Source organism: Dipodomys ordii, unplaced genomic scaffold, assembly GCF_000151885.1.
Source record: "Dipodomys ordii isolate 6190 unplaced genomic scaffold, Dord_2.0 Scaffold28, whole genome shotgun sequence".
Classification (NCBI taxonomy): domain Eukaryota; kingdom Metazoa; phylum Chordata; class Mammalia; order Rodentia; family Heteromyidae; genus Dipodomys; species Dipodomys ordii.
This window is the reverse complement of record NW_012267244.1, coordinates 4,715,612-4,742,662: the sequence shown is the minus strand read 5'-3', so window position 1 is coordinate 4,742,662 and position 27,051 is coordinate 4,715,612.

Genomic DNA, 27,051 nt, shown 5'->3' with positions numbered 1-27,051 from the left:
TCCAAAAGGGATCAAAGACCACAAGGTAAGAGCAGATACCCTGAAAAAAATCACAGGAAACACTAGGACTCTTTGGCACAGGACAAAACTTCCTAAATAAAGATCCAGAAACACAGCAAATCAAAGAAAAGCTGTATAATTGGGATTGCATTAAACTGAAGAGTCTCTGCATAGCAAAGGACATAGCTAGCAAGATAAGTAAGTTCTTTTTTAAGAAAACATTCCATTAGTTTGAATTCACTTCGGTAATCTGGTGAAATCAAATCTCAAGGACACAAAATGCAGACAACTTGACAAATACTTTTTATTTTATGAGGCAAATTTGGTAGATTTTGCACAAACTTAGACAAGGGCAACATTGGGGACTCTTCTTGACTGTTATTCTTAGACATTTCTGTAGTACCTGAACACAAGGTCAATCATCCAATCTTGCTTGAAGGAGAAAAGACTAAGGGAAATCTCTGTTTCTAATGAGACAGATAGCTGTCTCATCATCTTTTTAAGGAAGCACCATCCATAGTAATATACACCTTAACATGACTAAACTAAAAGTTGGTGTTCTATACCACAAAGTTATTGTAGCAGGAAATCAAATTATGATTAAAATCTCTGAATTAAGAAATATCAATATTAGTAGAGTATATGCAAATACAGAGGCAAATTGAAGAATAAAAGAATTATATTTGTTATGGATTTGTTTTGAATTCTCAAGAACAGAATATATATGAAAAAAACTGGGAGAAGGATAAGCTTCTTTTTCCTTATAAAATCATGTGGCACTACAAAGCACAGTTAAAACATGTTCAAGCATGCTTTGATGACTCTAACAAAACAATAAAATTTGTACATATTGATTAACATCTCTTCCACCTTGCTATTATACTAGATCTAGTACATAGAGGGATGCTCTGACTGGATTGTTAACATAATTGCAAGCTTTTGTCCTCCAAATAGCTTAGAAAATAATGAAATGAAAGTCCTCTTTTTAAAATATGAGAGAATATTTTATCTACATTTCTAATGATCAACTTGCCATTTAAATCATACATACACATTTAAGATTTTAGTGTCTTAGAAACTCTTAAAAAAAAGGAAGGCAAAAATGTACCCCTTACTCTACTCTGAACACCATCAGACTTGTATTTAACAGATAGTGGTAAGAAGAATAAGTAATGAATTTACAAACTAGCCTTCTTTGGGGATCTTAGCTGAATAGACATTGTTTAGTTTGCAAAGGTTTATTTTCAAGAAGAGAACAAGTTAAAATATGTTCATGTGTTCTCACATAAAATACTAACCTTGAAAATGGGACAAAGTTTAGAATTATTCTTTCTTCACCTGAGAATACTGCAATTTATAATGCAATCACTGGACTTAGTTTCTTTTAAAGCAACATATTCATTTACCATTCAGTCAGCGTTTCTTGTTTTGCTCTGAACATAGAAAACTCAATTTCTGTGATGGCTAGGGGAACTTTTGACAATTTAATGAAGAAACTGTGAGAGTCAGAGGGTAAGCAAAGATATGGTTTTTCCTCAAATCAGGAAGCAGCACTGAGGTGGTAAATATGCAGTTTTATTTCTGTTCTTTGTACTGTACTCTGGCCTTCCTGCTTCTAGTTTTAAATTGGGAAGTATCTCAGAGAATTCTCTGAACAATAACTATTTTTCCATTTTCTTATGATTTGTTACCTCTATTAGATGGAGAAGGAGGCAGTCACAGCCAGTTCAGCTTGAAGCAAAATCTGTACCTCCTAACATCTATTTTATTAGAAATCTTCCCTCCTCCTCCCTACCTCTGGCCAGTCAGGTAAATTTATTACAAACAATAGACTCACCAAAGAATTTCAAGCTCTATTCTATTGTATTGTGAAACGACATTGAGAGACATGGTCAGGAAAAATGAGTATAGAAAGCTCCTGTCGCCCTTATCTCCCTGTTTAAAATTCTCCAGCACATTTGCTTCTCTGAGAGACAGAAAAGTTGGTCTCCATCACTGGGTGATGAAACTCAGGTAGACTCAGTTGACTGAGAAGATGCTTGTGTATTTAATGATAGTAACTCTCACTACTTATGGCAATCATCAACATTCACCCACCAGCTTGTGAGACATGATAATAATAATGTCATACTGAAAGGCAAGAGGGATTCTGGGAAAGTGTCTTACTCAAAACATAAAAATAATCACGAGTACTTAAAGCCATTTGGAGTAAACTAAATCAGTACTTCCAAACCTTGAGCAATATTTACTCCACAAGTCACTTGGTAAAGTCTGAAAATGTTCCTCGTTGTGAGAAGTAGGAATTTCTACTGCTATCTAATAAGTAAAAAACATAGGTCACGCTAACCATCCCTCAACTTTCATAAAAGTCCTTAAATGTAAAATAATTTGTTTAAGAAATAATAGCGCTAAGAATAATTTGATGAATTTGACTGAGAAATAATAATAATAATGGTTGAGAACAAATTATCTTAAAATCAAGTGAACCAGACCCAGAGAAACAGTTTGTATTGTGTTTTACATTAATGGTAGATAGAATGTACCTTTAAGCATACACCTAAGTTAACAGTAAGGCAGTATGTATATAATTTCAAGTGAATTAATCAAGTAAAATAGAGTCTATGACTATCTCAAAAAATAGTATAATCTTTTTGAAAAACTATGTCAAAGACCAAGAAAATCAAAACCAGAAAACCTGTACATCCAAGGGGGCAAGAGAAAGGGAGAGGGATAGACAAATGAAGGTGGGAAGGAAAAAAGAATGTGTCAAGAATTCATTGTTTATACCATAAAATTTTAAAAAGAGAGAGAGAGAAACTCACCTTTTGACACACCGTTACAGGGGGTTACATGTTACAGGGGGTAACACTAATAAAAATGCATTTTATTCATGAAGTGCTTTGCTGTATGGCACCTCCTTTGCATAACAAAGATAACGAACATAACAATAGTTGAAGAATTGTGGGTTAAGGAGTAATTTTAATACCCATAAATTGTATATGATAATGATAAAACTAAAAAAAGTAATAGAAATAAAGAATATTAATTTGGCTCTTTAATGGAATATGTATGGCATGCATACAGGTAACCTATCAAAATAGCTGTCTTCCCAAATCCCTGGATGATTAGAATAAATACTACTCTATAGAACACTCTCAGCCTTTTCAGTAACTAACAAGTCTCTAATAAGTCTCTATTGTAATTCTGATATGCCTTTATTTCCCAAGCAATATCACACATACCATCAGTAGGATCTACTTTCTTAGATAAAACAGAAGTTTTAACTTTTGACTGGCTGAAACTGATCATTTCTGGTGTTTACTATCGTCCTTGCACAATGGTCACTTCCCAGCTCCCCCAGAGACTACTTAATCATGAATTTTTCCTCTGGTTCTCTAAGAACATTTCATACTTATCACAGTCTCAAGCCTTCTCACGTTATTACTATTGCTTATCACAGTCTTCCAAAAGAATTATCTATGAGCTCATCTGGAAAACAGATCCAAGGTTATTATTCTTAAAAGTTAACACACAGTTTGTAACAGGGTAATGCTGAATATATATATGGGGATATGAGGGGTGTCTATCTCTAAGGTATTATAGATATATTGACAGAAAAATTTAATATATAGAGAGAGATAGCTATGGGTATAGATGTAGATATAAAAGATATATAGGAATAAGGATGAATATAGAGTTTGGGCTTTACAGGTCTTGATTTGAATCTGTAGACTCAGTAAAACTGAATTGGTTTAAAAACTTCATCCATTCTGACTTTACTTAGTTAGATTATATAAAACAAGACAAAATTATGCTGGTACCAGAGACCACTAAATGTCATTCAGTGTGCATGTAGAGACAAGGATTAAAGAGAACAAAATGGAGGAAGGTAAGGAAGGAAGAAAGGAAGGTAGGCAGGCAGAGAGAGGGGAGGAAGGAAGAAGGAAGGAAGGAAGCAAGGAAGGAAGAGAGGGAGGGAGAGAAGGAAGGAGGGAAGTTATTATTTAATAACTATAGGTGGCATCCTTAGTGAAGAATGTATCAGAAATTAGAGAGCAATTGGAAATTAAGTGTTTTTTACCTTCTAAAACTGGGTAATTTCTCTGAAACTTTAAATAAGTGGACTTCAAATGAAAGTTCACTTAACTGTGTGGTTCATACCTAGATTTTTAAAAATAAAATCCATTTCAAGATATTTGTAATAGTGATTCTTTTTTCTGAAAGTGATGTACTAGGCCTTCCTCCTTGTCCCAGCCCAAACCCACAATAACGCTGGTTGCACTTGACAAAAGGGAAGCAGGTATCTCATTTACCCAATATGTCAACATGGTGTAAGTAAAGATATATATAACTAAAACAGGGTGAAATTAAGCTGGAGGTCTAACAAACTGACCATTTGAAACACCTATGGTAGAGTCCCATGCCTTTCTAGATGATATCATTTTGGTTAAGGGTGAAGTATGGCATTATATATAAGGTACATTTTCTGTTCTTTGAAAAGTTTTCAGTTCAGATTTACTGTGGAATTGTATGAACACTATTTTTTAAATTTTATTTTAAAGATGATATATAGAAGGGCTACAGTTACATAAGTAAGGTAGTGAGTACATTTCTTTTTGAACAGTGTGACCTCTCCCTGATTTCCTCCCACTTACCCACCACCATCTGTGGACCCCTCCACCAAGTTGTAAACTTATTTCCAACTCAGTGTCTAGCTAGTATCGTGTACCATCAAATCTTCTTATCTCTCTGACAAAGACAATGTCCAATCCCTCCTGATAAAGAGACAGAGAGACAGAGAGAAAGATACACAAAGAAAGAGAGAGAGAGAGAGAGTCCTATGAGGACAGTGAAAAGAAAAATTCCTTAGGGGTTATAAAAGTGCCAGCATCTTACTTTATCTACTCATCTCAGAAGGCCATGCCTTAATAACTAATTCTTTTAGATTCACATCGATTAGTTTTTGTCTAAAGTACACTGCAAACTGTCAATTTATTGAAAACTGTACCTCTTGAACATTTCAGCAATTCACATTGATGAGACAAAGCTGGGTGATTGCTCTCATTTACACTTGTGTAGATCACTGTCTAGTTGCATATTTTACATGACATTTTTAAGGAGTAGAAAAATTATTCTACCCTAGCTTCCAACACATCAGTGTTATATATTCTGGTGAAAGCAATAGATCCTGGATATCAGTTGACAGTTTTTTCTATGTTCTTAGTAATTTCTTCAGACACAACCACAGTAAAATATTTTAATGACTTCTGACAAAAAAGAGAGAAATTCTAGAAATCCATGTTCAAATTTTACTTGGATAATTTTACTTGCTATCATATTTTAGCATACATTATTAACAAGAATACATTCTGGATTCTACTGCAAATAATATTTTTAGCAACAATAATTAATATACTTTTTGGCCTTATTCTTAAATATTCTTATTCCTCTTTCTGATGTCTTTGTTGTTGTTGTTTTTAATGACTATGTGATTTTTTTTGTTTCTTTTGTATGTTCTTCTCCCTATGGTATATCCCCTGTTGTCATTGTGCTTGATTTTGGTACCCTGTATCTATCTAGCTAGCTAGCTATCCAGCTATCTGTCTGTCTGTCTGTCTGTCTGTCTGTCTATCTATCTATTAAAGATACTATACAGTGGGGTTATAGTTACATGTGTAAGGTAATGAGTACATTTTCTCTTGAGCATTGTTATCCCCTCCTTTGTTTTTCCTCTACTATCTCTTCCCTCCCTCACCTCCTTCATTCTTTCTCCACTCCAAAGTTTTAAAGTTCATTTTCAATATAGTGGCTTGTACATATCATTGTTACAAAAGGTCAACCTGTATCATTGTTTCAGAATTTTGTTATTTCCCTTCCCCTCCCCAAATTAGACAGACATATATACAAGATGCAGGGCACAGAACCAAATACAATGAAAACAGGGTTTATACCATGGGGGAAGAACATACAAAAGAAAAAAATCACATAGTACATTCAAACAACAGCAACAAGAAAACCTCTTGTGTTCATATCATGGGGTTCATTTTGCTTAGCATCATCTTATATGGTCAAATGTACATAGGTTTTGAGCTTTTCTGCTCATCTGATAAGATTATCCTAGACATATACTAGTTATTGCAAATAAGAGAAACCATCGGACCTATGTTTCTTTGGTTCTCTCTTGCTATACTTGATATAATTTCCCTTGCATCTTGTATATACATTGGTTTAATTTGGGGAGGAGAAGGGGAATAACAAAACACTGAAACAAGGACACAGGATGACCCATTGCAATAAGGATACCCACAAGACACTATATTGGAAATGAACTTTACAACTTTGGGATGAGGAGGAATGAAAGAGGTGGGGGAGGGGAGGGATAGTGGGAGAACAACAAAGGAGGGGGGTAACAATGCTCAACAAGAAATGTACACTTTACCTTACTCATGTAACTAACCTCTCTGTACAGCATCTTTACAATAAAATAAAATATAAATATTCTTATTCTTGTAAATAACCTTATGTCTTTCTTTATCTCTCCCTTCCTCCATCCTTTACTTTCCTCATACCTTCATTATAGTGCAAAGTATATCCCAAATGCAGCCCAGATTCAGTGTTCTAACACAGAACAGAAGTTTAAGGTTGCCTGGATTAATCTCTCCTATAGATGAATTGATGCAAAATTTTCCTCATCCATTTTTCCCCAAACACTCTATCCCTATAGTCTGTTTACTTTTTCTATTTTAAAGTTATCACTGAACAAAAATGGCACAGTCTTTATATATAAACGAACAAGAAACTATTTTCAGTCATGTTGCTTTGTAAGGCATAATTTGTATCTTGAACAAAATATTAAATAGTTTCTAATTTTGTGTGGTATGTGTACAATTTTTGAGCAAAGAAATCCATCTAAAATTTTTAGTTCTTGTAATTGGACTCATAAAAAGTGCCTGCTAATTGGTAAATGGTTTAATATAAAGCCACTATCTAAACATACTGTTTATGCCGCAATTAATTAGATTCACACTGGACTATAATCAGGAACCCTTTTTTAAAGCTCTGAAAGAGAGTAACCACTTAAAAAGAAAAAGTACAAAGTAAGAAAATAATGAACTCTGTAATAAGAGGATAAAATACTTTAATAAACCTAGACATAACAAAACCACGATGAAGTATAATACACCATGCATTGAATAACCTGGCATGGTGGGGGGGGGCGGTTGGGGAGGATTGCATCTAAGAACTAAGCATATTGGCGGGATATTAAGGTGAATGGGAGAAAATATATTCCAGGGAGATATCATAGGGAAACATTGTAGTATTTTTTTAATGTGGAGTGTTTTCCTTAGTGATTTTAGTGTGCCAGGTTATCTCAATCTATTATAAGTGAAATATATACTTCAGGTAATCTTAGAAATAATTTCTCCTCACAGTACTGCTAATCAGCCACATGACCACAGGGTCAAAAAGCTCTGCTGCCTATGAGGCTGGGAGCAGAGAGCAGATGACAAGCTGTTTAAAATCAGAGTTCACGTTTCTCATTTCCCATCGTAGTCCTCACATCATTTGATTTGGTCTAATGCTTCAGAAGCACATGATAAATATTGACTCAGTGCATGGATCAGTGATTTCCACATATCTGAGCACAGATAGTTCTATTAGTTGCTCTCAGCTCCATGGAATTTCTTCCCTGACTGCTAGCACACCAACCTACCCCTAGAATGGCACAGGCAGCTTTTCAATACCAAAAACAGCAAAAACATAGCCAAGCTCACTGGGCACAGAAATTGTAACCAGTCAAGATGGAGATGTCATGAGAGCAAAGTAATAAGCAGAATAACAGTTTGCTTACAGAAGATAAATTTACTTTCCTCTGATGCAATGCCTCCAGAGAATACCAACAAGAAAACACAATACTTCAAACTGCTCATGGGGGATCTATTTTCTTATCAAGCAATGCATTTCTTATCATGATGAGAAGGAAAACAGATCCACAGCTAATGCTGATAAGTTGAGAGATTACTTGGTGCAGTAAACATTAATTTATCATGCCACTGCTTAGAAACAAAAAGAAGCAAATTAGAGAAGACTGAATTCAGTGCAAAAGCAAAACTTTTTGCCCTTTATAAGAAATGCTTAAAATGAAAGAAGATAACTGACAATCTAACTGAATGTTATTAAAATAAAAATCTCTGATATTTAAACCAAAAGGAAAGTTTTTTTTTTCCTGAGTAGAAATGTCAACCATTTAAGGAAAGCTTACAAGCAACATTTCTCCATAAGAAAGATGAATGCTCTATCTAATTGTCTTATTGGAAAACCCAAGTCATAGGCAAAAATACTTAATATCCAAGAAATTTTCCCCAATAAACTTATTAGTCTTCTATTTAGCAAATAATGTAGATATCTTTATCCAGTTTTAACAGTGCTGTATTTATAAAGGATAGCTCATCTAAACAGTGACAAATGGATACAATTAAATTTATAGTAATCACAACTAAGATAATTCTATTATAATTATAAAATATGACAGTGATATTTAACTGAAATGAACAGAGTTTGGTAATTAGATTAATGCTGTAACCATTCTATTGTTGAATAGAACACATATCTCACCATCACTTCACCAATTTTGCCAGTATAAACAACATGCAAAATCCCTGCTAATATACCATTCCTGCAGATTATGTAAATTGTCAATATCTATTATTTAATTTATCTCATATTCATTATTTATAGTCTCCACAGTAAATTTAAGTGGTCTTGAATTATATTCTATTTTTTTTCAAATTTTACATGATGACATGTTAGAATTTTTTAACAGAACTTCCCATATGCAAAAACAATGCCTCCATTAAACTATGATTGTCCAGATTAGCACAGTAAAAAGTTACTATAAGACCAGGCCAGGTGCTGGCTCACGCTTGTAATCCTAACTACTCAGGAGGTTGAGATCTGAGGAATCTGGTTCAAAGCCAGCTTAGGCAGGAAACTCCATGAGATTCTTATCTCCAATAAACTACTCAAAAATGTTGGGAATTATGGTGTGGCTGAAGTGGTAGAGCTCTCGCCTTGAGCAAAAGAAGCTCGGGGACAGAATTCAAGCCCCAGGACCAGCAAAAAAAAAAAAAAAGTTATAAAACCACATCGCACCTGGGTATAAGGTATGATCTATGATATGAGTACTAAGAAAGAAAGTAAGCAGATGATCTGGATTGTTTCACACATTAATTATCTTAATAATATATTCACTAAGCACTTTATAATCCCCAGTATATACTTGTAAGAACACTGTCTTTGAAGGAAAAAAGTCAAAATTTCAGGATACAGAGCATTAAGTACTGTAAAAGAACTCTGAGTTCCCTATGGTATATGAACAGTAGGTCTGACCATACATAAATTAAAATTATTTGGAAATCACCAAACCTAAGTCTTCTTTCATGTTCTTTATCTCAAATAATGTGAATGATTGCTTTATCTTTTCTATATCATCACCCAACTTCAGCTTAAGATATGTCACCTTTCCAACATTGTCATATGAGATCACTTAAATTAAGCACATGGCATGTCTTTTTGTCTTGGGAGGATTCCAATATCTGTTATTTTATTTGTAGAGCACGATTTGCTTTTAGTAGGCATATATTTGCACAGTTTAGAACAGAGAAACATCCAGCAGTGATACAATTATTCAAAACATGCTGTGTAATTCCTTATAATATTAATAACAATTATTATTACAGCTAGTTATATTATATAAAATATTTTCCTTTTTTAATTATTTTTGAACACCCCATTAAATCCTCAAGAAAAGTAGGTTTATCCTAGGTCTAGCTTTTGGTCGAGGTTCATTATTTGGTATTTAAATCCCTAAGCCTCAATTTCTTGAACTCAAAGCTTAAGCACTGTACCTCAGCATTTAAGCTAAAGACTACCAGTGCAACATATAGACTACAGCTCCATCTCCACTTTGTAAAAAAACAAAATTCTTGAGCAGTCTTTGAATTTATTTTAAAATTCCTAAGGTTGCATCTAAATTTAAGAACTGAAGCTATTTTTTATTGATTTTCTTTGGTTTCTAAGTTACTATTCTTCTGAATAATTTCTATTAACTTTGCATTGTTCAGTCCTTTGGTTACAGATTTCTTTATTCCAAGGTTCCAAGTAGCTAGCATTTATAAAGCATTTAAAATATTAACAGGTCATTTAAGTTCATCTTTTCATAAGGGGAAGAATACTCTATATTGAAATTAATTTAAAAGATTTCACATTAATCAATTTCTGGATTTCATGTTTTCAAGCTCAGTCATTGATTATATATAATCTTCGATGTTTTTCATTTTTCTTCCCATGTCCCATTAACATTCTCTTAATCTTTCCAATAATTCATTGTTTTGAAAAGTGTTATATTAATATTTCCATTATTTCTTGTCTCTTTTTACCAAATATAAAAAATTCCCCACCTTTCTGGGACTACAGTATGTATTTCCCATAAAATACACTACATAACTCTGCCTTTATGTTGTCAAGCAAATATTCATGCTTAAGCAATATGAATTTGTCACTATGGTATATAGTCATACCACCACAAAATTCACCCTCCATTTGCTTCAAGGAAGCATATATTCTGGAGTTAAGTTGCTTGTGTTGTTAACAATACTGTCCTTTTAGGTTTAAATCAAAACTATGATATGATTGCCCCATTGTAATTTATCTTAAATTACACTAAATTGTGCTCAAAAATGATGTTTGGATCTGAGTTAATAAAAGGATGCATGCAGTTCTGAGAACAGCATTTTAAATGTCAGTACAAAGGTGTATTTAATGTTCCAACCAGAAACATGATCTTTCACTGAAAACCAGTGTGGGTTTTTACTACTCATTCTGACACATGAAGGGCCCAGTAATCTCTTTCCTAAAGAATATAATCATGGGTACTATGTGGAATTACTTTTTTCTCATTCTGACAAGGTGAAAGAATTAGTATTCTTCACAGGGCACTTACCCTTCCCTCTAGATGCCCCCTGCTTATTTTTTGTTCTTATACTACAAAAATAGAAGGTGATTTAATTTTTCTCCTTTGGATTCACAGTGAATAATCATATGGATGAACCAATGTGTTTTCTAAGGGATAATAACTCTCTTGTTTTCATTTTCTCAAAACAGATGCCCCCTAGAAGCATATTTCATTTTTTAAACTTTAAAATATTTCTCAGTAAGGGATTGGATGAATATGTAATTTATAAGTTTCCAACTGTGCAAAAATCACACTGCACTCAAAACTTACAAATTCAGAATAAACAGTTAATATTTATAAGCTGTCACATTACCTCTTACCTAGATTAATATACTGAAACTATTTCTTCTCTCTGAAACTGAAACATAATTCATTTTATATGAAATTGAGAACAAAAAAGAGCAAATAATCCCACAGTAATGAGAGGAGTAATATGATTATTTTTGATGTGTCATCAGTATATACACATTTATTACCATTGAGCATAATAAAATATATTAACAAAAGCATCTGTATAGAAATGGAGCAGAAGTTTAAAAAGATGACAATTATACAAAATGATAATTTATTGTGGCACTGTATCTAAACAGCTTGATTATTACAATTATCTTTTAATTTTTGAGGAAAGCAAGATAAACCAATCTTGATAGGTTAGTCATATTCTCAAAATACTTTTTTTAACTTTTTTATTGTAAAGATACTGCACAGAAGAGTTACAGTTACATGAGGAAGGTAATAAGTACATTTCCTATCAAGCATTGTTATCCCCTCCTTAGAGACTTAGGAAACACTCTTCTCATACAGATTTTCTTTCAACTATTCATTTAGAATTCTATTCTTCTAAAAACTACATTTGGAGACAAATTAGTTAATTGAGGGAAGAAGGAACTATAAATTCAGGCAGCCTATGTTCACTTCTAACAAATTTATAAGATGATTTATTTGTTGCTTTTTCTTTCTTTTTTTTTTATTGGGAAAATGCCATACAGAGGAGTTACAATTACATGGGCAAGGTAATGAGTACATTTCTTATAAAAAATTGTATGTACCTCACCCACCGTATAACCCCTGCTTTCACTGTATTTGATGTTGGTATAATTTGGGGAGGTGAAGGGAAAATACAATAAATAGGGATACAGGTGGACTCATTGCAGCAATGAGAAGTACAAGTCGTTACGTGAAAGCGAATTTTAGAAATTTGGCTGGCAGAGGGAAACGGGAGGGGGGGGGTGAAATGGGAGGAGATGGGAAGGGGAAACAAAGGAGGAGGCAACAATGCTTAATAAGAAATGTACTCATGGGGCTGGGAAGGTGGTTCAGTGGTAGAGCGCTTGCCGTGCATGCCTGAGTCCCTGGGTTTGATTCCTCAGCACCACATAAACAGAAGAAAAATAAAGCCGGAAGTGGCGCTATGGCTCAAGTGGTAGAGCGCTAGCCTTGAGCTGAAGAGCTGAGGGACAGCGCCCAGGCCCAGAGTTCGGCCCTACGACCGGACCTCCTCCCTCCCCCCAAAAAAGAAAGAAATGTACTCATTACCTTGCCCATGTAATTGTAATCCCTCTGTGTGGTATTTTCACAATTAAAAAAAAAACAGAAAAATGAACTTTACAACTTTGGTGCAGGGAGGGGGGGCGAATGGGGGGGGTAGGAGATGGGAAGGGATGGTGAGGGGAAACAAAGGAGGAGGCCACAATGCTTGATAAGAAAGGTACTCATTATCTTGCCCATGTAATTATAACCCCTCTGTACGGTATTTTCACAATAAAAAAAAAAAGATTAAGAGGAAAAACAAAAAAAAGAATGTTGACATCAACTAATATCTCTACACCTAATCCTCAACTCTGTCAATGACTAATTATATCACATTAGATAAATTTCTATGTATGGCTATAAGAAAGTTTATTTACCCATAGAAAAAGAGTTATAAATATAAAAAAGATGTTACTAAGAAGAATATATGTATATATATATGTGTGTATATGTGTATGTATTTATACATACATCTATCACAACATATATAGTGAAATATATATTTTGAATATTTATACATTAAGAATATTCTCACATTTGTTCAGAAAATTGTTTTATTGCATGTCTTTTTCCTGTGTACTTAATAGTACTCTATTAACTTCAAAATGCTTAGCTAAAATAATAAATTGTATGTTCCCACTACCTTTACAAAATCTGGTGTGTAATCAATAAGTAATATTTTCCAAGTTCAGGAAGTGATACATATTTCAATAATATAATGAATCTGGCCAAATAAAAGTTTCAGTTTAGCTGAAACTCACAGAAATGTCCATTTTGCCATGTAATTTATGGACTTCCTAAGGAATTATGATTTGAAATAATAAAAGTCATCCAAAACAACCTGATGCTTGTGGCTCATGCTGTAATCCTAGCTACTCAGGCAGATGAGATCTAAGGATCACTGTTCTAAACAAGCCCTGGATGAAAATTCCTGGAGACAATATCCTATAAATGATCAAGATAAAGCAAAGGTATAGATTTAGGTCTGTTTGTACAATGTAAGCTGAATAAGCAAGTCAAACATGCACAAAGCCTGAGTTCAAACACTAATACCAGTAAATAGGTGAATATTACACTGAGTTTGTCAGTCCAATATTTGGAGAACTGAAATATATATATTAATACATATTAAAAAGAAGTTAGGAAAATGATAAAAATGGATATCAAGTCAGAAAAATAAAGGCAAAAGCTGGACCAGTAACTCATGCCTATAATCCTGGTTACTCAGAAGACTAAGTTGTGAGAAAATTGCTTTGAAGTCAGCTTGTGCAGACAACCATGAGATTCTTAAGGCCAATTGATGGGCAAAACTTGAAAGTAAAGCTGTTGCTCAAGTGGTAGAGTATGAGCCTTAAGAAAAATCTCTGAACAGCAGTACAAGGCTCTGGGTTTAAGTGAGAGAAACAGAGAAAGAAAGCAGAAGGGGTGGAGGAGGAGGGAAGGAAAAGGAGGGGAGGGAAAGAGGAGGGGAGGGAAAGAAGGAAGGAAGGAAAGAAGGAAGGAAGGAAAGGAGGGTAAAAAAGGAAAAAGAGAGAAAGGGGAACAAACAAAGGAATGAGGATGAAGAAAGGAAGAAAGAATACACGAAAAAAAGAAGAAGAAGAAGAAAATTAAACAACAAAACCACAAAAACTTTGCAGACAAGTCTGAATACAAATCTGAACAAGTCTTATGACCACACACATCCATGGAGAGTTAACAGTGATAATAAGAATATCGTTAATGAATGCTCATAGATATGCTCATAGATAATAGTTCCCATCCCTGTATCTGGAAATTGCACTGACATATGAAGCCTATGGCTGAGTTCTATTACTGGCACACTCATTTACAAAGGAGGACCTTGGTGAACGAAGAGATTGGAAAAACTTTGCCCTAAGTCACACATTAATAAGTAGCAGATCCAAAGTTCAAATTCTGCCAATCTGACTCCAGGCAGATTTTTTAAATACTGGGAATTTACCTCAAGATCTTGTTTCTGGTAGGCAAGCACTTGGCCACTTAAGCCATCCTCACACACATTTCCTTTTTATTTGGCAACTAAAGGACTGGATGTTCTGTGTTTTGGAAAATTCTCTCCAGCTAACAATTCAACATATACTGTGCAGTGTGGAGAACAGATCTAAATGGAGGGAGCAAGGTAATTAAAAGGCTCTTATAGTAATTCAGATGAGAATAATATACTCAACTGAAACAGTATTGTAAGGAAACTGAGTCATAAATATTAGAATAAAGAAAGGGCAGAAAGTGAACTCAACAGACCAACAGGCTTTTATTTCAGGAGCAGAAGCCTGAAAGGGAGGCCAGAGTCATCCAGCCAGACTGGAAACAAACACAAACACACTTTCTTAGAACTGAAATTGCCTTTTTTTAGGCAAAAAGTGAATAAAATCAGCACAGGGCAGGGTTCTGCACCAGAAGAAGGCTCTCTTTGTACAGGCGATTGAATTTTGTCTCGAGTTAGCATCTATTTTTAGCATGTCACAAACTGTATGGCCCTCAACTCACAGGTTAGCTCTTTTACAGCCACAGAGTATGTATGGGAAGAGGGCAAGGAAGGGGAGATGATTCAGTGAGGCCTACAGTAAGGGCAGTTTTATGACTGTCAAGGGGAAAGGTGAGTGTTTTTAGTTTAAGTCATTTCCCATCAAGTATGAAATAAAGAAGTTGATGACCATAAAACATCAGGCATCAAAAGACAATGAAATGTGTAAGACTACATGGTTGCTAGACTGCAGTCATGATAGAGAGAGCAATATCTTTCTTGCCGCCTAGATGTTTTCTGGAGATTTGAGATGAATGATGCTCCCTGTCATGACCTTATCCAATCCTAGAGTTGCCTCTTGGATATACGAGTAGATTTCTCCTTATGGTAGCTAAGTACCTAGTTCTGTAATATGGGATAGAGACCTAAGCTTAAGACACAGACAAAGGATCATAAGCTGATTCCTGATCTGCAAATGTATTGATTAGATAGCATTATCTAAGAAGAAGTTTCATTATTTATTTAAATATTTATGTCCAAAATGTTTTTACATTTCTACTTGTTTGTATTGTACATTTTGATCAGTCAGCCCTTCTCTCCCACTCAAAGACGTTTAACTAACCCACAGAAATGAATGACTTTTCCAAAGAGTAACATGAAGTTTCATCTGACTTCTTATCCATTTATAACCACAAACAGCAATTAAAACAATCTAGTTTCAATCATCTCTTTATTAAAATGAGCATAGTAAGGTGCTACAAATTGGTTCAAAAGCAGAATTCAGCAGACTAGACCAATTACAGATGACATATGAAATAATGGTGAAAAGTGATGTGGTTTTATTTCAGTTCATTCCACTGTTATCTAAATAAAGCTGCCCCACCAAGCAACACTATGTGACATCATCAACATTTGACTTTCTCAAAAAGAAAATGTTAATGAATTTAAGCAAAATAGATTATTTATCCTTTTATTTCATAGTTACAAAAAACCTGCCATGGCAAAAGAAAAAAATATTTCAAGTTAAATGGTGACAAAAAAGATGAAAGGAATGTAAAAATATTGATCTGCTGATTTCTTTCACTTCACTCTGAATTACATTTCATGCTTGCAGTGAACTTTTCAGGAATTTTCTAGGTTGAAGATAGATTACTCTATAATTTCATATGATAATGCTCAACTGTCAGAAGTGGAAATAGCAGAAATTAACTGAATTGTTTTTAACCTAATTTCTCTGTTCAAGAATATAATTATCATACATTCATAAAAAATAGAGTGAGAATGAGGTACTATAATTAGACTATCTTTAAAACTGCAATTAAAGAAAACATTATTATGGCCAAATCTTCCATGTATTTCTTCATTAAAAATGAAATATTTTAATATCATCTATTTGCAGTGGAAATACTTAAGTAATATATAAAACATGACCTTCAAATATTAAATATTTTAATATCTATTTTCTTTAAAATTTAAAAGTATATTTATTTCTAGCATTATTAATAAAAGTGAAATTTAATTTTCAAAGTTTCTCTAAAAGTTCTTATTCATCAATTTTCTCTATTCTACAATATCTTTCTCAGCCGTTTTCTATAACAGAAAATAAGAATATGAATACTATTTTAAGAACTTTATTTTTTTCTCTGTAGAAAAAAATATACCAGTTTGTGTTAACAGATATCATTCACTTGCAACTCTAAAATGAAACAAATTACTGTATATGTTGGAATATATTTTTCTTTCTCTTTCTGGGAAAAATCAGAGTGGAAACAGATTCAGAATTTTAAATAAGAATCTATGTGTGTTCTCCCCAATTATACAAAGGAAGGAGAAAAGATGTCTATATGATGCTATAAGTAAGGAAAGAAAATTTTGTTTATTCCTCACAAAAGAAGAACTTACTCGATCAGTATCATTGCAAAGTAAATCAAGTATAACCTGTTTTTAAGTCATTGAAACTGAATGGCTCTGTGAATTAGCAGAACTGACAGGAAGATGAATAGCAGAACATGTCAGCATGCTCACTTCCCACCAGGTCTCCCTTACACTGTGTCTGCGCTGTCTCCCCTTTTACTAAAGAATACATAGAAGATACTCTGCTCTCTTAGCACAAAATCCCAGGATAAGTAAATTTGGGGGGCATTTGGGAAATTAGTCAAAATTTCTGAGAGCCACAGTGCTTCTTCTACAGCTATTAAGCATAGCTATAAATTTACAATCTTTGAGTAGTAGGGAAAAGTGTTACTTTTCTTCTCTTTGTTTCCCAACTGATTGTCACTGATTTGCACTATGTTCCTCATATCAACTACCTGAGGTGGTCTTGAACATCTTAGTATCAGCAAATAAAATCTGCCCAGTAGCAAACACACACACACACACACACACACAACAACAACAAACCCAATCTTCAACAAATCTGTTATAATTTACTAGTACAAATAATTTCTGGCTCTTTGCTGTCATCACTGGGTTCTAGTACAATCCTCACATTTTCTCTCTTCACACTAATACTTAGGTAACCTATTATGGGAGAAGTTGTTGCTGGGAATTAAACCAAGGGTTTTGAACATTCTAGACAAGTGGTCTACCCCTGAACTACCCTCAGAGTAGACAGAAACAAAAGAGAAGAGGGGAAGAAAAAGAGAGGGGACATCTTACTTTTAAATTGTTGCTTAAAATTTATCAATGACTCCACCTACAAATTAAATTAAAATCTTCCTGAACGCATTTCTATGACTCTCATGAGAATGATTTATTTTTAGAGGTGTGGCGAAGAGGACCATGGATGGAACTCAGGGAAATATTCTTGATAAATTGCTGTACCTGAGATACTTTTCCACCCCTGCATGTAGATTCATTTTTAAAATATGTTTTATTATCTTTAAGCTGCTCACACCTCCCCTCAAATTACCAATTCCATTTTCACACTTGAATACCATACTTGCTCTATAGTTTCACAGATCTAACCTTTAGCATATGCTTTGTGCTTCTGAAATGATTCTTCTCCTCCTTTACCTAGAAAATTCCAACTAACTCTAAAGTTTCAACTCAGGTCCACATTTCTGTAGCCAAAACAAGGTCTTAGGAAACTACACCTGAGTCTGTTATTAAACCTTCCACACATAGTTGGTAAGCAAATACTCCATGTCCACTCATGTGCTGGCCAAAGGGAAAACAGGACAAGATTCTTGTTATTAGACAAAATTACAACAAACCTAGTTTTACAAATCCCAATCAAGTTAATGTGTGATTCTATAATCAAGCGGCAATCCAGAACAAAAATAATCATCTTCCCAACCCAAAGTCAGCCACGTAAAGGGAGGGCCATCCAGGAAATGGAAGCAGGGTGAAAATCATTACGTCCACAGACAGATGTCTTCGTTGAGCTGTTGGCCATTGGATTTTTAACCAAATTCTAACTTAAATACTGATTTAAGTAATTGGTAAAGTCTTTATCAGTTATTTTAAATTTTTTCTACACATTTCTTTCAGAAGTGATGATTGTTTTTCTTTTGTCCATATGTAACTCATTTATATTTACCTTCATTATGAAATTGAAACAGGAGAGTGAGGAAACTGATAGTGTATATCCAATTTTTAAGCTCGTTCTAGATACATACATATATGTTTCTACACTGTTATTAAGGCTTTAGTTGTTGAACATAATATTATATGTGCACTTTAAAAAATTAAGTTGAATTAGCATTAACATAATTGGGAAAGTAGATGCTTTTGCCTGGACAGTATTGTTACTAGTATTATTACTTTGGTGGTGAAAGCACAAAGCATCCTGAACTATAGCACCTTTCATTATTCTATGAACATCTTCCACCTAAGGGTTAAAGTAGCAAAGGAGAGTATTAGTTAATGTGTCATGATTCAATTAAATGGAATTACTTTAAGAAGGTTTCTCTTACACTTGTAGGTAATTGCTGTCTTCTCTGCCTATCTGTGAGCTTCTGTCATATGCAGCTGTATGAGTGTCAGAAGTTAGAATCATGTAGGCACAATGCATAACTAACAAGTAGTTCACTGAGCAAAAGAATATTGAATAAGTGAAACATAGACATATCCACTTTATTTGTGCCACTTTATCACTGAGAAGTTTAATAGTTCTTCAATATTTTGGCATTAACATCTTGGTATTGCACTTAGCAACTCTGAATTAATTGGATAATAGACTCCAGGATGCAAGCACATGGTGAGTTAGTACAAACCGATTTCCAAGGCTAGATGTGGTACTTGCTGTTTTCAGTCATGAAGCAAAGTCTCATTAGAAAGAAAACTTTGATGCAATCAAAAGCATTCTGAAATTTCTACCAAAACTAAAGCAATTATGTAAAGTTTGTAAAAATTTACAATCACAGTTTACCTATAAACGGACAAAGAAATCTTTTGAATTTTCATTTCCTGAAAGATGAAAAAGCCTTTATAATGACTAAAAAATTTGATGTGTTTACATAAATCTTTCATGACAAAATAACATCTAAGACTAAATGTACTGAAGACCTTTGACAGGATATAGAGCCAAATATCTTGTTGCGATAGCATTTACTTTCAGGACTAATTATTTCCATCTACTGACATAATTGCTTTACTGAATTCCATAGACCATAAATATCCCTGACTTCTAAGCATAGAGCTACCCTATAATATCAGCCAGTTAACATTATAACTGGCAGAATTCTATCTCCAGCTGTTTCTTGTGAGATTCAGAGACCAAACAATCAAAAAGAGAATACATTCACATTTCTAAATGCTCAAGATAAGTAGTCTCTCTGGTCGTCTCCATTATGGAGAACTCCATAAATCTAATCCATAAAGACATATGTACTGAGGCAATGCCTACAGAATGCCATAGAAATCAGATTAAAATTGGCAAACTTGACTATCCAAATGTTTCTCAATATCTCAGATCCTGGCATCATGTAGATAAAGCACTTGGAAGGAACAAAGCTTCCGTAAACTGTATAAAATTATTTTTATGCAATAACAAAATAGATTTTTACTTCTCCCTACTGAGTAATGTAGCCTTCATATCAAATCATATCATGAACAGGAGCATCTGCAACTTAAGTTATGGCAAACTTAGGTACATTATTTAGCATATAAAACCAACATATCTACATATATAAATAAATATATACATAAATATATTTATATGCAAATATATTCACATATATGTGTGTGTATCTTGAACTACTTTGTTAATAACTCATCTCATTATTCTTTTTACAAAGATACTATAGTGCTCTATCTCTTGGCAGTGGTTTCTGAAATGTTTGGGACTTTGAAATTTTTGCTTTAAATCAAATTTTATGTGGCTGCTCACTGGGAAAAATATGTAAGAAAAGCTATGTTTTGATTAAAGCTTTAATTTTTGCTGCAGTAGTCCCATACTGTAGTTTGAAAGCCTCTAATCTATTAAACTTTTCATTCCTTAAGTAAATTTACTCCAGTTTACACTTCTTTTATTCAATCATTTACTAGGTTAAAATGTATTCACAGATAAACACATAAGTGTCCAACATTGCATAGCACAGGGAAAGAAATAAGACTGACTCCACTCTCAAATATGTTGATATATTCTGAAAATTCAAACACATAAATCAAAAGATTTAGTACATGGAGCTTTGTATCACATCTATACACATATTCCTAGTACAGTTCTGTCACAAAGGAAAGAATGATCACTTGTATAGATTAGAAAAGAAAAGTTTCACCCAACTACATAGTTGAATTTGATCTTGAAAAAAAAATCATAGTGCTTAAGCATGAATTCTAGAAATAAAGAGGAGACTGCTTTTGTATGGAGATTCTGCTATAGCATAGACATGTGAGAATAAAGTACCTTTGGATAACAGAGTTTTACAGCAGCTGAAATGTGGGATGGAAAGAAATTAGCTCAGCAAGCAATGGAAATAATACACTTTTAAAATAATTAACAGCAAATCAATCCTCTCTTTCTATTAGGAATATTTCTATTTATAACAATAGGCTTCTATTATGAAATAATAAAATTTACCTATTAAGATTATTTGATATCATTCAAATCTTTCATTTCTAATACTTTCACATAGAAGACAACACAAATACTAGGTTTCTATTTCTTCACTTGCAAACTGGAGTAGTATCTATTTCATAAGGCTATGACAGTCATTAAAAACATTTATGGATAGCAAGTATAATTAATGTTGCTTAGATAATTATTATATATTAACATACACATATTTGCTTACCAAATACATTTCTATATAAAGGTTGTAGCAACACTCTTTAGGTTTCTTTGTAAATTTTCAACCACTATTAGACTGATTTGTAAATTCTAAACACAAAATACCTTTTTTTTTTTTACTGCCAGCATGGAGAGTAAAAAGACCTCCATAATTTCAAATGCTCCACTCTCCTATTTATTACTGCCACATCATTTGACATTCTTCCCAGCCTGGAAGGACCTAGTAATTCCTCACAGCAATGCTTATATCTACATCCTAGAATTATCTGTCCTTGTGACCATTTCCAGAACAACTTCTGTGCCAATTTCTATCCTGTGACAAACGGCAACAGGCTTTATACCTATGACTTCCACACAGAAGTCATAGGTATACCTTGCTTTCTCAGAGCAAGGTAATTTAATTGTTTTCATTTCGTGTTCATTCTTCTTACATACTGCGATGTTGTCATTTCTAGTCAATATCATTTATTTTTCCCCAAGTCTGTTCTAATTTCATCTGCTATAAACTGGAGTACCCAGTACCTATCTTAATCTTCTAGACATCTGTTCATATTCCTTGTTTTAGCAGAAAGCTCAACTTTAAACACCAACTTTAACATGGAGTTCATCAAGTAATTATTTCTTAATTTTAAATCAAAAATTTAATATATGTGATTCTTTTATTTTTTTGATAGAGGAACATATATTCAGACCCCAAATCAGCTTTATAACTATGTACCTGAATTAATCTAAATTATTATTATACCATATTCTATTATTCTATTTTATATTATTATTACTATTACTAGTATCCAATCCTACAGCCTTGTCGTTTTTTTTTCTCTTACTTTATATGAATGGTGGAAATTGCCGTGCAGTAGGAAACTGGACAAAAGCACAGTCTACTTCTAAGTTGCATACAACTAAACTTGTTTCTTCATGTTACATGACTCTAAGTTTCCCATGAAATTATTTTGTAAACCTAACAAGTTAACATCTCACATAGAGAAAATTTTGCAAATTTTTTAAATCATTACTATTCAAATAACAACTTATTACTCTTCTGCAGGCTGGGGATTGAAATCAGGGCCTCATCGCTACCACTTGAGCCTCTTTGGATTTGGTTGCTTTTTTAGAAAGTGTGTTAGAGTCCTTGTCCTCTCCCTCTCTCCCTCCCTCTCGCTCTCTCCTTCTCTCTCTTTCTTCCTCTCCTTCTTTCCTTTCCTCTGTGTCTGTCTCTCTCTCTCTGTCTCTCCCTCTGTCCTTCACTTTGTCTCTGTCTCTCTTTGTCTGTCTCTGTCTCCCTGTGTCTGTCTGTCTCTTCCTTTCTCTCTCTCTCTGCTTCAACTCACTGCTGTCCATGAGCTCTTTATTTTTTCTATTTTTTTTTTGTCTGTCGTGGGGCTTGAACTCTGGGCTGGGGCACTGTCCATGTGCTCTTCAGCTCAAGGCCAGTGCTTTACCGCTTGAGCCTCAGCACCACTTCCGGTTTTCGAGTGGTTTTATTGGAGGTAAGAGTCTCACGGACTTTTCTGCCTTTGAACCGTGATCCTCAGATCTCAGCCTCCTGAGTAGCTAGGATTACCGGCATGAGCCACTGGCGCCCACCTCCATGAGGTCCTTTTGTTCAAGGCTAGTCCTCTGCTCTACCACTTTGATCCACAGCACCCACTTATGATTTTCTGGTGGTTAATTGGAGACAAGAGTCTCATGGACTGTCCTTCTTGATCTGGCTTCGAACTGTGATCCTAATATTTCAGCCTCCTGAGTAGCTAGGATTTATAGGCTTGAGCCTCCAACTCCAGGTTCCCTCCTTCCCCTTCCTCTCCATCCCCTTCTTCTTCTCCTTCTCCCCCCACCTTCTCCCTCTCCTTCTCCCCCTCTCCCTTTTCAGTACTGCAGTTTGAATTCCAAGACCCTATGCTTGCTTGACTAGCACTCTACCACTTAAACCATGCCTTCCGCCTAATTTTGTTGCTGAGTGTTTTAGAAGAGTCTAGCAAGCATTTTATTCAAGCTAGCTTATAAATGTGATCCTCCAGATGTCAACCTCCTGAGTAGCTAGGATTATAGGAATGAGCAAACGATATCCAGCAGGAAACCACTTGCTAGAAAATCATAAATATGTCTACCACTTCAAAAGCAAATAACTTGTTGTGAGTAGCCCCCATTGGTTTCTTCTCCATCCTTTTTGTTGGAAAGCCTCCATCTTTGACTTTTTGTTTTTACTTGCTCAATAATTCTTCTTTTTTACTTATATACTAAACACAAATTCCCAGTAATATATAGCTGACTAAAATGCATTTACCCCCCCTTCTTCCAAAAACCCTGAAAATAACCAAAAATAGGAAACAAAGTTCTAGTTCCAATGAACTTTAGAAAACTATAAATGAAAGTCTGCAAAAATCTCTAACAACATTCAAAAAGCAAACAGCATGCAGACATTTCCAGCAGTGAAAAGTTCTGAAGAAAATAAATAAAAATTAATGTTTTAGAAAACCAGAAATGAATAAATATGTAAGTCGGCCATTAAGAAGCCAAGTTTATGCATCTGCTTGGCAGATAAGCATATGTGAAGAAAGAGGAAATATGTCACATTTTGCTCATTTTCAGATGAATTACAAATTAGGAGAAAATTTCCAGATTTCATGGGAGGTGGAAAAGATGCAGAAAGTGAGTACTTTCATAGCAGAGGTGAACAAACTGTTCATAATAACTGCATTCTATTCACCTCATATAATGGCTCCCAAAGCAGACAATATTCCAAGAAAACATGAGTCCACTGAAGACACAGAGAAAAAAAAAATTCTGAAATAACTAGAGATTCTAAATGACTACCATACTCTTTTTTTTTTCTTTTTTTTATGTGTCATGGGTCTTGAACTCTAGGCCTAGGAGCTGTCTCACAGTTCTTCCGCTCAAAGCTAGCTCTCTCATTTGAGCCACAATGCCACTTCCTACCCTACTCTCAAAGAATAAGTTACATCAGTGTTGCTCAAAATACTCCACGAAATAGGAAGTAAAGAAACCTTACTCCAAAAAGTCGATAAAAAGGATATAATTACAAATAAAATACATACCAGTGTCATTGAAGAACACATAGATTTAGATATGATATATGTATATACTTAAAAACACAGTTATGTGTCCACAAGGCCAACCATGCATCTATAAATTTAAGCATTTTTATTATTGAAAATGTATTTATTACATAATAAAAGAACAGACGTGTCCATATCCAGAGTTTTCTTTATATGTTTTTTAAATTTTTTATACATTTTTATTGTGAAAATGTTGTACAGAGGGTTACAGTTACATGAACAAGTTAATGAGTACATTTCTTATTGATCATTATTGCCTCCTCCTTTGTTTTCCCCCTACCATCCTTTCCCTCCCACCTCCACAACTACCCCCTTTATATTTTTTTAGTACTTTTTGGACTGTTAAACTCACCTTTTTGGTGTGTTTATTTCTTGGTCTTCTGATGTATTTTTCATGTGATTCAATATTTCAGAGAAATACAACCATTGACTTTTTCCTAGATTTAAACTTTAAAATGAATGATATAATATTATTTTTACAAAATAGATACTTTTATATATCTACCTATAGCAAAGGAAACTGATGACTTTCAACTGATGAAAAAACCTAAAATATCTTTTTAAGCACAAATATCAAATATTAAATAACAAATTTTAAAATTAAAGTCTTCCAAACATGTCTGTTTTATGTTTTCAAATAAAGTCATCATAGTTAGAATAAATGTATATTTGTTTTATAAAAGTCACCAATTCAATTATAAATTTTAATGAAGAAATAACTGCTAAAATTAGTAACACATATTATTATTTTCTATTTTATTTTTTTTATTGTGAAAATACCATACAGAGGGGTTACAATTACTTGGGCAAGGTAATAAGTACATTTCTTATCAAGCATTGTTGCCTCCTCCTTTGTTTCCCCTTCCCATCCTTTCCCAGGCCCCCCCTCCCCCCTTCCTTACCCCCCACTCCCCCTATTCCCACTACCCATTCACCCGGCCAAAGTTGTAAAGTTCATTTTTCAACGTAACGTCTTGTACATCTCATTGTTGCAATGGGTCCACCAGTATCCCTATTTAAACAATTTTTGTAAATGGTTGTTTCTATTATGTACAGAGCTATAAACAGGTAAAATTTATATATTAGTCATGAGTTTCTACTCTACTTTTTGTTATCTATCTAAATGAGTAACAAGAAAGAAATTATGTTTTACTTTGTGCCAAATAATCAATCATATATGGACATAATATTCAAATTACAGATTATGCAGAAAATTTCAAGATAAAAGTCTCTGTTCCAATACTGAAGAGCAATAGGATTTAACTCAAATCTTTCTTCAGCATTCTTTTGGTCTTCCATGAATTACTCTCCATGGTATACACCCTCTGGAGCAATCTGCTCCATTGCCTCCATTCTAAATAAGTCCTGGTAACAATCTTCCAAGTTATAAATTCACATCTTGAATTATTCTTCCTCATGGAATACTTAATTTAAGAAACTCTTTACTAAACTTTGTTTATTATATAAAGCTTGGAGTTGTCTGGCATATTTTTTAAAGAATCATTTTATTCAGGGTTTTGCATACTGTTAAATAAAATAAAACAAAACCCAGGTATCTGCCCTGCATCTGCTATTACTGTTCATGCTTCTGAGGGAAAGCACAGATATCAATAATGCCATGATGGTTCTCAAAATTCTATGTCCAAGTTCTAGCCATACATCCAACAAGAAGGTAATATGTACTGTATTGCTAATTAAGGCATCAGCCTCGAATTCTTTTCATTTTCTTTGTTTCTAACTCTGCGAGTCATGTAATTCAGAAAATGTGCATTATATTTTTATCACCTTGTTCCCCGTAAGCCACAATAGGTTTGTCTACTCAAAAATTATGCTAACTTAATCTCCAACACTGTCACATAGGGCCAAAATGAAGAAATGTAAAGATCTTTCAACACTTACTAAAGGTTCATTCATGAAAAATCCTTAAGAACTCAATTTTCTCCGTTAATCACAGCAAGTTTCTATCTTAAAGAGTTCTATATTCTATTTCCTGTATATATTAGAACATGTTTCACAAGTTTATGGAGTTGAAAATAAGAAAATTGCTATTTACCTAGGGGCTCAAGTATTTATGAAGCACTGGTGTAAAATGTTGCATTTTCCCACACTGGTGGCTCAAGCATGTAATCCTAGCTTAGATGGCTGAGATATAAGAATCAGGATGCAGAGATAACCCTGACAGGCAAACATTATTATCTGCAAATAAGTAATAAATTCCAAAAGTGGAGATGTAGCTCAGGTTATAGAGTACCAGATATAAGCAAAAATGCCAAATGAGTATGAGTGTTATATTCTAATTTTAAATCCAAGTGCTGGCAAAGATGGACACACACACACACACACACACACACACACACACACACACACACACAGAGTGCTCTCTTATTTATTCTAAACAAAAATATCACTGAATCTATACATTATTTCTATGAATGATACATACTAGTAATAGTTGTCACAAGGTAGCTGTCACAAGGTATATCAAATTAGCACCCATACTTAAGCATTCAGTTATAGTTTGCCAGGAGCCATACCTGATTATGCATAGATATATTTTTAAAACTTTTTTTTTTACTTTAAAACACTTGGGAGAGAAAATAGTGGTTATTAATATTATATAAATGAGAAAAATTAATCACACTGGTATTAGCTACCTTACCAAGTTTTAGGCTTTATTTTCAGCAGAGTATTATTATGTAATTGTATC